The following is a 10,000-nucleotide window of genomic DNA, read 5'->3' as shown; positions in this document are numbered from 1 at the left end:
GCCTCGATCAGAAGAACGTGGGCAGTCGTTGGTTCGCCGCATGCTGAATTCCATACGCTACATTTCCTCGCCCTCCAAAAAGGCTCGGATTTAGCGCTGGGCTTATCCCGCTTCACTCGCCGTTACTAGGGGAATCCTTGTTAGTTTCTTTTCCTCCGCTTAGTGATATGCTTAAGTTCAGCGGGTCGTCCCGCCCGATCTCAGGTCAAAAGTGATGTACTATAAAAGTACATGCGCTTTGTACGTCGGCCTTTTGAAGTCACTTAACTTATTCTCGAGCACCTACCGTCGTTGCTACCTCACCCGAGGCCAGCAGGCTGCTCACGCTTCAGCTGTGAAATCGCCAGACCAGCTGTCTTTGACGACACGCTCCTCAATTAAGAAACGAGTCGCAGGCACTTTCAAACTAATGAAAGGATCGGTGTGTTAAAGACCCTGAGACGGACGTGGCCCCAGGATTACCCGAGGCCGCAATACGCGTTCAGAATATCGATGCTCAATGTGTCCTGCAATTCACATTACTTCTCGGAGCTAGCTCCGTCCTTCATCGACGCTCGAGCCGAGTGATCCACCGCTAAGAGATCTCTCGTGTTAATCAATCTCAATGCAACCAAAAAATCGTGTTCAAAAAGAAGCGGCCGCGCCAGCACTTGCGTGCTGAATTATTACTCCCGCTGTCAGGAAGCAACGCGACCGAACTATAACAGTTACAGGGCTCGGTCCCTTCGAAGAAGAGACGTCGCTTGAAATCAAATTTCGATTCGTTAATGATCCTTCCGCAGGTTCACCTACGGAAACCTTGTTACGACTTTTACTTCCTCTAAATGATCAAGTTCGATCGTCTTTTCGAACACCGGCGAGTGCGTTGCCGCACGTACCAGGCTCAATCGGAGGACCTCACTAAACCATTCAATCGGTAGTAGCGACGGGCGGTGTGTACAAAGGGCAGGGACGTAATCAACGCAAGCTAATGACTCGCGCTTACTGGGAATTCCTCGTTCAAGGGAAACAATTGCAAGTCCCTATCCCTAGCACGACCGGGGTTCAACGGATTACCCGGACCTTTCGGCCTAGGGAACACACGATGATCCGGTCAGTGTAGCGCGCGTGCGGCCCCGAACATCTAAGGGCATCACAGACCTGTTATTGCTCAATCTCGTGTGGCTAAACGCCACTAGTCCCTCTAAGAAGTTGTCTCCGACCCAATGGGTCGAGCAGCTATTTAGCAAGTAAGAGTCTCGTTCGTTATCGGAATTAACCAGACAAATCGCTCCACCAACTAAGAACGGCCATGCACCACCACCCACAGAATCAAGAAAGAGCTCTCAATCTGTCAATCCTCGCTGTGTCCGGGCCGGGTGAGATTTCCCGTGTTGAGTCAAATTAAGCCGCAGGCTCCACTCCTGGTGGTGCCCTTCCGTCAATTCCTTTAAGTTTCAGCTTTGCAACCATACTTCCCCCGGAACCCAAAGACTTTGGTTTCCCCGGAAGCTGCCGGACAGTTCTTAAGTTCGACACTGCCCGATCGCTAGTCGGCATCGTTTAAGGTCAGAACTAGGACGGTATCTGATCGTCTTCGAACCTCTGACTTTCGCTCTTGATTAAAGAAAACATTCTTGGCAAATGCTTTCGCAGTCGTTCGTCTTGCGCCGATCCAAGAATTTCACCTCTAACGGCACAGTACGGATGCCCCCGTCCGTTCCTATTAATCATTACCTCGTGCTCCGAAAACCAACAAAATAGAACCGAGGTCCTATTCCATTATTCCATGCAACATTATACAAGCGTAAAGCCTGCTTTGAACACTCTAATTTTTTCAAGGTAAACTTGCCGGACCACCGCAACACTCAGTTAAGAGCACCGCGAAGGCACCGACCAACAAGAACAACGAGGCCAGTGCTAGCCTTTCGACCGACCAACCTCGCCGTCCCTATATCCAACTACGAGCTTTTCAACCGCAACAACTTAAATATACACTTTTGGAGCTGGAATTACCGCGGCTGCTGGCACCAGACTTGCCCTCCAATGGATACTCGTTAAAAAGTTTAAAGTGTACTCATTCCAATTGCAGGACCTCGTACGAGGTCTGCATTGTTATTTTTCGTCACTACCTCCCCGAGCCGGGAATGGGTAATTTGCGCGCCTGCTGCCTTCCTTGGATGTGGTAGCCGTTTCTCAGGCTCCCTCTCCGGAATCGAACCCTGATTCTCCGTCACCCGTTACAACCTCGGTAGGCCGATACCGTACCGACGATAGTTGATAGGGCAGTTGCTTTAATGAGATGTCGCCAGCACTAGGCCGTGCGATCCGCAAGCTTATCCAGAGTCACCATTGTAACGACCCGAAAGCCGGTTAGTTTTGGTCTGATAAATGCGCGCCTCACGTCAGTTCGGCGCTTTACGCATGTATTAGCTCTAGAATTGCCACAGTTATCCATGTAAAAGCGTACAATCAAATGAACCATAACTGATTTAATGAGCCATTCGCAGTTTCACTGTACGTGAGCTCGTACTTACACTTGCATGGCTTAATCTTTGAGACAAGCATATGACTACTGGCAGGATCAACCAGATAACTATCCGAGGGCGTTTAAACCCGTTGCTCGACTGAGCGTTTTTACTGTATAAATACAGACCTTTTCTATCACTCGGCTTAAAAGCCTTGCGAACGTTACTGAAAGTCGGCGCCGGCCTTTTGCTGTTTAAAGCGCCAGCCCGCGTCGACTGCAGCATGCAGCTATACAACTGACTGTTCTTTCTCCCGACCAACCGTTTGCCTTCTGCCGGTTAACTCGTCAGCAGCAACACGCCATCTGTCTGCTGCAGTTACCCGCCTCGAGCCGTGCCTGCGTCGGCTACTCGTCTCGACGACTTCGCAAAGCTATAAGCCTACCGCCGCTGGACGCTTGTAGTTTTTCATACGCTGCTCCGATGCGTTTACATAGCACGTTCGCCGCCGCTGCAATAGCCGCGCCTCGGGTGCTAAACAGTAATGCTTTAAGCCCGCTTTCTCGCCAAGTCGACCGAACGCACAAACACGTCTCTCTCACTAGTGTAAAGTAATGCATACGCGTATGATGCTCAAATGTTGTTGTTGAACTTTTTTGCCGATTTTTCCCGATTTTTTTTAAATTTCTTTGTTTCTTTTCAATTTTTTTAATATTTTAAGCTTATTTATGCTACGTTTAAATGTTTTAATACTTTTTTTTATACTTTATTTAATATGTTTAAAAGAAATAAATAAAAAATAATATATATAAACTACTTTTTATAATGTTTTAAATATGTTTGTTTATTATAAATAAGCTTTATTTGTATTATTTTTTATTTAAACTTACTTTTTAAATCTTTATATTTGTTTTATCGTTTTAAGCACATTGCGATAAATATAATAAACAAACAATTGAATAAAAATAATAATAAAAAAAAAAATAAAAATAAAAACATAAGCTTATTTTATATGTTTCATTTTATTTTTATTTAATAACCTTTTTCAAACCTTAATACTCGTTTTATTTTTTTAAGCAGATCGCGATAAATATAATAAACAAACAATTAAATAAAAATAAATAAAAATAAAATAAAAAAATCAAACATAAGCTTATTTTATATGTTACATTTTATTTTATTTAAAACTTACAATTTAAACCTTTGTATTTGTTCTATTCTTTTAAGCACATCGCGATAAATATAATAAGCAAACAATTAAATAAAAATAATAATAATAAAAAAATCATAAACTTATTTTATATGTTTCATTTTATTTTTATTTAAACTTACTTTTTAAACCTTTATAGTTGTTTTATTTTTTAAGCACATGGCGATAAATATAATAAGCAAACAATTAAATAAAAATAATAACAAATAAATAAAACAATACAGCTAAACTATAAAAAGAAAACTAAATAACTGATAAATACTTGTAAAACATTATTTGAAAAATGTATTTTGAAACACAACACGATTGATTTATAAATAATAATATATTTTTAATTTGTGTAGTTTATTGAAAGTAGTCTCCTTATTTGCTTCTGGTTTTACTTGAGTTACACAACGTTAAATAAACATACTTAACTAAAAATACTGTCATTTTAATAAAACTAAGTACAAATACATTGAATTAACATAGAACTTTAAAAAGCCTTCGCTAGTATCTGTTGGTAACAGTAAATAACCTATTATGACTCACAATACAAGAGTGCGAAATTTATTTTTCATTTGATTTTTCAGGTATTTATTTATTTGTGGAAATAAACTTTTTTATTACATTAGAAACTAATAGAATTTTTCCTATAACTATACCTATTATTATATTTAGTATGCTTAAAAGTAATAAAATGAAACGTCGCGATTATATAATAAACAAACAATCAAACAAACAAAGAAAAAAAAAAAAAAACTATTTTTTTAAACTTATAATTTTATAATTTCAACTATATGTCTTATTTTATTTTCATTTAAACTTACTTTAAACCTCTGTATTTGTTATATATATTTCAACACAATACGATTAAACTATAAGACAAACAACAAAATAAAATAATCACATTAATAAATACACTAAGCAAATAGCTAGAATAAATATAAATAGTTCAATATATACAATATATTTCTTCCATTTTTAAGTTACTTGTTAAACATATTTATTTAAACATGTTTCTTTAGAATATAAAACTAGCAGTTCTACAAATAAAGAAATTAAAAAGCCAATACACATAACACTAACTTTTCATAAATTAGATATGCAAATATGAACAAAATAATAACTAAATTGTTAAGCTTTTGTAAACTGTGAACTTATAAACTTATAATAACAATTGCATATTCACTATTCACAATAGCTTTTTATTTAGTACACAACTGGTCTGTAAATTGTGTAGTTTATTGAAAGTATAATCCCGTTTTGCTTCTGGTTTTAAATAAAGTTATACAACACATACTAAAGTAAATTAAATAAAGTAATTCACTACTATCTATTATATAAAACCAATTTACAAAATACATTAAAATAAATAAAAATGAACTTTGAACTTATAATAATAACTGCATATTCACTATTCAGAATTGCTTTAAATTTAGTACACAACTGGTCTGTAAATTGTGTAGTTTATTGAAAGTATAATCCCGTTTTGCTTCTTGTTTAAATAAAGTTATATAACACATACTAAAGTAAATTAAATAAAGTAATTCACTACTATCTATTAAATAAAACCAATTTACAAAATACATTAAATTAAGTTAAAGTGAACTTTGAACTTATAATAATAACTGCATATTCACTATTCAGAATTGCTTTAAGTTTAGTACACAACTGGTCTGTAAATTGTGTTGGTTCTATTCAAGTACTCTCCTTGTTTGTTTTGTTTTAGTTGTATCACATTCAATACACATAATAAAGTAAACCAAATAAACTCTATTAATTTAAACTAAGTACAAATACATTAAGTTAATACAAAACTTTAAAAAGCTTTTGCTAGTATCTGTTGGTAACAGTAAATAACTTATTATGACTCACAATACAAAAGTGCAAAATTTATTTTCGTTTGATTTTTCAAGTGATTTGTTTGTGGACAAAAAAACTTTTAAGTTTTAGTATAAAAGACTAATTGTATTAATTTTAACTCAGAAAATTGTACTCTACAAGATGGTGCCATTATTTTTTCGATATCTCAAACTGGTCAAACCACTTTTTTAGCGCTCTAATTGGTTTAAACAGCAAATAACGTTATCTGATTGGCTTACGTTTTTATTTGCTAATAACTAGAATTTACTTTTCTTTTAAGCGTTAAAGAAATGTAAATAAACGAGTAATATGTATAAATAGGTCAGAAAGAAAAATAGTACAAAAAGATGAATTCAAAAAGCAAAAGCCTACGGCACGTGGTATTCCCAAGCGGTCACCCATCTAAGTACTAACCACGCCCGACACTGCTTAACTTCCCAGATCGGACGAGATGGGGTGTGCTCAGTGTGGTATGGTCGTAGGCGTTTGAAAGCGTTTACAACCTTTATAAACCCTTCGGTTTGTTTAAAAAAACCTATTTGCACTTGATTTACAATCAATTTGATATTTTAAAATTATTCCTTATAAAATTTTAACCTGAATTAACCTTTTTTTTTGTTTTTTTTTATCAACAGTTACTCCCAAACTGTACTAAAACTGTATTGTAACTGTACAAAAGTGTTTGTTTAAATAATTGTTATCTATAAATTACCTAAGACCAGGACAAGTAGAAGTAAAGTTTATTGAATTATTGAATTAAATAAATAAAATCGTAAAATAAAATAATACAATATGTTTACAATTTGTCATTGATCTATCCATTTATGTTATTGCATTACAAATACAAACATTGCATACATTCAAGAGTATTATTCATCAATCTTTTCAATATAATAAGTTTTAAATTTATATTTATTTTTAAATAATTCCTGACATTTTAGATTACCTGAGATTTTTTTTAATTAAATTAATTTTAGTAATTATATACTTGACGTTCTATTTTGTTTAATTTGATAACTCAACCATGTTTATATTTTTTTATAGTTTAACAGAACTATTAAACTAAAAGACATTACATACAGCTTCTAAAAGTTTTAAACACCTTAAAAAAGTAATATATAAAATAATTGATAAGAATATTAAACTTATAAAAATTTAGTAAAAGGTTATATAAACGTTATTTAAATTAATATAAGATAGTTAACTTATTTTTTCATTTAATGTGATATAATATAAATATATTTTGAGAGACAATTAATTAACGTAAACAATGTCATAGTGGAAACTGCATGTCTGCTAAAAACGTAAAACGCAAAACTGCTTTAATAAATCACTAAATAACAAAAAAATTGCCTGTCTAGCAGGCGTTCAAATTCAAATGACAAAGAAATTTAACTCCGGCTCTCAAGTATATGTCTTGCGTGACGACTAGCGGGACTCGATCTCACAACCTTCCGCTTATGAGTTAGCTGTCAAGACCAAAGACCCAACGCCACGACAAAGATAAAGAAATATTTTGCTATATAAATAGGTTGATTTTTATAATTTTGTCAATTACAATTACATGTCAATTACAGTGTCAATTTGAATTTAAATTAAATTAATTTTAGTAATTAAATACTTGACGTTCTAGTTTGTTTAATTTGATAACTCAACTATGTTTATTTATTTTTTACTAATTTTAAAATTATTATTATACAATATATTTGTTATATTATATTTATTTTATTACTTAAACTTATTATATACATTTAATATATAATATTATTAAATAACTTTATTAACGAATTAAAAACAAAATATTATTATTATTATGTTATTAATTTAGTGTTTTATTTTAAAGATATATTAAAGAACTAAACAGATATTACCCCTAAAAAACTTTGTTAATAATATATAAAAAGTACTCAAAGTCAGATTCGGAAATATATATACTGTTTTTTTTCATCAATATTGCAGGTCTGCGTAGCCGGGGGCTGTAATCTAGCTGCCAGCAGGCCTGAAATGGTGGCCACTATTGTTCAATGTTCAACTTCAAATTCTTTGAGATTATACTGTACTATCTATCTATTTAACAAATCTATCTAACAAATGTTGTTCAATCTAGGTTGTGGGTACTTGGGTCGAGTAATGCCTTTGACTTACAATCTGTTGTGGATTGTCAATATTTCTCTATCTATCAATAAAACAAATCTATCTAATAAATGTTGTTCAATCTAGGTTGTGGGTACTTTGGTCGAGTAATGCCTTTGACTTACAATCTGTTGTTGATTGTCAACATTCCTCTATCTATCAATAATGATTATATTCAATATTAAATGTTGATTAATTCAGTTGTAAGAAAACCAGTGCGCTGGTTAGGTTGGGTAAGCCTTCGACTTACAATCTTTGGGATTATCAACGTTCATCACAAGTACAGTAACGATCTCATTGAATTTCCAGTTGGAACATTGGATTGTAGTGGTGGCCTACTCTTTTTTGCCTAGTTTGACAAACTATTGTATATATATTGTATAACTTTATTTGTATTATTTTTTTTTAAATTACTACTTATTATTAAAGAATTAAATTTTCTCCATTGTTTTCTCCATCGCGAACATTAAAAAAAAAAACTATGTATTTGAACTGTTTTTTATATGTTTTGTTTTATTTTTATTCAAACTTACTTTAAACCTCTGTATTTTTTATACAATACGATTAAACTATATAACAGAAAAATAATTAAATAATCAAACTATTGAATAAGCAGTTAAATAGTGTGTTTTTTTATGCTTCTTTCATTTTTAACTTACTTGTTAACCATATTTCTTTTATTAAAGTATAAAACTAACAGTTACTAAAATAAAATAATCATAAAGTCAATACACAAAACACTAACTTTTTATAATTTAAATATGCAAACATGAATATAGTTATGAAGTAAAGTTATTCAAAGCTTATAATTATGAAACTTTTTGTATAATATTTTTGTTTTTTTTTTTTGTAATAACTACAAAATTGGTATTTTAGTTTATTGTTAGTAACTAAATATTTATATTTATTATACTTAAAAAAAAACTTCTATACTAACTCTAATTTCAAAGCATATTAAAACATACAAATTTTACCAACTAAATATTTATTTTTATTTTTATTATTATAACTTTCAAACATAAGCTTGTATACCTTATATACCTATATACCTCATATAGGAGGCTTGACATAACATAACATTATTTAATTCTTTTTGTTTGAAATAAACTCATTTAGTTATTAGTAAATTACAACATAAATGTTTATAACAATAAAACTAAGATTTAGCTTTTGAGTTAGTAAACTTTGATAGTTTTCTTTTAATAGTTTAATAGTCCTTATTTAAGTTCAAACAAAATTGCTATATATTTAATACACATACAAAAGTAAACTAAGTAAACGTAATTCAATAGTTTCTATTAAGTAAAATTTATTACAAATACATTAAGTTAATACAAAACTTTAAGAAGCTTTTGCTAGTATCTGTTGGTAACAGTAAATAACTTATTATGACTCACAATACAAAAGTGCAAAATTTATTTTCGTTTGATTTTTCAAGTGATTTGTTTGTGGACAAAAAAACTTTTAAGTTTTAGTATAAAAGACTAATTGTATTAATTTTAACTCAGAAAATTGTACTCTACAAGATGGTGCAATTATTTTTTCGATATCTCAAACTGGTCAAACCACTTTTTTAGCGCTCTAATTGGTTTAAACAGCAAATAACGTTATCTGATTGGCTTACGTTTTTATTTGCTAATAACTAGAAGTTACTTTTCTTTTAAGCGTTAAAAAAATGTAAATAAACGAGTAATAAGTATAAATAGGTCAGAAAGAAAAATAGTACAAAAAAGATGAATTCAAAAAGCAAAAGCCTACGGCACGTGGTATTCCCAAGCGGTCACCCATCTAAGTACTAACCACGCCCGACACTGCTTAACTTCCCAGATCGGACGAGATGGGGTGTGCTCAGTGTGGTATGGTCGTAGGCGTCTGAAACCGTTTACAAGCCTTTATAAACCCTTCGGTTTGTTTAAAAAACCTATTTGCACTTGATTTACAATCGATTTGATATTTTAAAATTAATCCTTATAAAATTTTAACTTGATGTAAGTATTTTTTTTATTAATACCTTTTTTTTTTGGTGTTTTAATTACAATTACTCCCTGTAACTTTATTTAAGACTTTGTTTAAAAGATTGTTAACTATATTCTATATTAAATACTATGATAATTAGAAGTAAAGTTTATTAAGTAAACTAGATTAGATTAAACTAAATAAAAATATTGTTAAAATAAACATGTTGTGTTTAGTTTGTTTTACTATTTCTCATTGTTCTATTTATAGATGGTATTGTTTTACTTCAAGAATATTTATAGTTAGTTTCTAAGGAATATCTCATACTACATCAGATTTTACGATTAACTTAATTTTAGGTAATAAAATATTTGACGTTTAATTTAATAACTCAACTATGTTTATGTTA

At 31.7% G+C, this 10,000-nt stretch overlaps 5 non-coding genes across 5 annotated transcripts in view; all 5 read right to left on the bottom strand.

Moving 5' to 3' along the window:
- Positions 1-208, bottom strand: part of LOC145847431 (large subunit ribosomal RNA) — a 3,631-nt gene extending 3,423 nt beyond the window's left edge. The window contains exon 1 of the ribosomal RNA XR_014371290.1: positions 1-208. This exon is cut by the window's left edge and continues 3,423 nt beyond it. This is a non-coding gene — a ribosomal RNA (large subunit ribosomal RNA).
- A 222-nt stretch (positions 209-430) lies between these two features.
- LOC145847419 (5.8S ribosomal RNA) lies at positions 431-583 on the bottom strand. The gene has a single exon (XR_014371279.1). It is a non-coding gene; the product is annotated as a 5.8S ribosomal RNA (ribosomal RNA).
- Positions 584-765: 182 nt separating this feature from the next.
- On the bottom strand, positions 766-2,574 carry LOC145847430 (small subunit ribosomal RNA). The gene has a single exon (XR_014371289.1). It is a non-coding gene; the product is annotated as a small subunit ribosomal RNA (ribosomal RNA).
- A 3,293-nt stretch (positions 2,575-5,867) lies between these two features.
- Positions 5,868-5,986, bottom strand: LOC145847429 (5S ribosomal RNA). The gene has a single exon (XR_014371288.1). It is a non-coding gene; the product is annotated as a 5S ribosomal RNA (ribosomal RNA).
- Positions 5,987-9,386: 3,400 nt separating this feature from the next.
- LOC145847417 (5S ribosomal RNA) lies at positions 9,387-9,505 on the bottom strand. Its single transcript, XR_014371277.1, has one exon. It is a non-coding gene; the product is annotated as a 5S ribosomal RNA (ribosomal RNA).
- Positions 9,506-10,000: the final 495 nt, after the last annotated feature.

Source organism: Thalia democratica, unplaced genomic scaffold (assembly GCF_965202585.1).
Source record: "Thalia democratica unplaced genomic scaffold, ktThaDemo2.hap1.1 HAP1_SCAFFOLD_912, whole genome shotgun sequence".
In the NCBI taxonomy this organism is placed as follows: domain Eukaryota; kingdom Metazoa; phylum Chordata; class Thaliacea; order Salpida; family Salpidae; genus Thalia; species Thalia democratica.
Note: the sequence above shows the minus strand (reverse complement) of the source record. Positions and strands in the feature narration are given on the sequence as shown.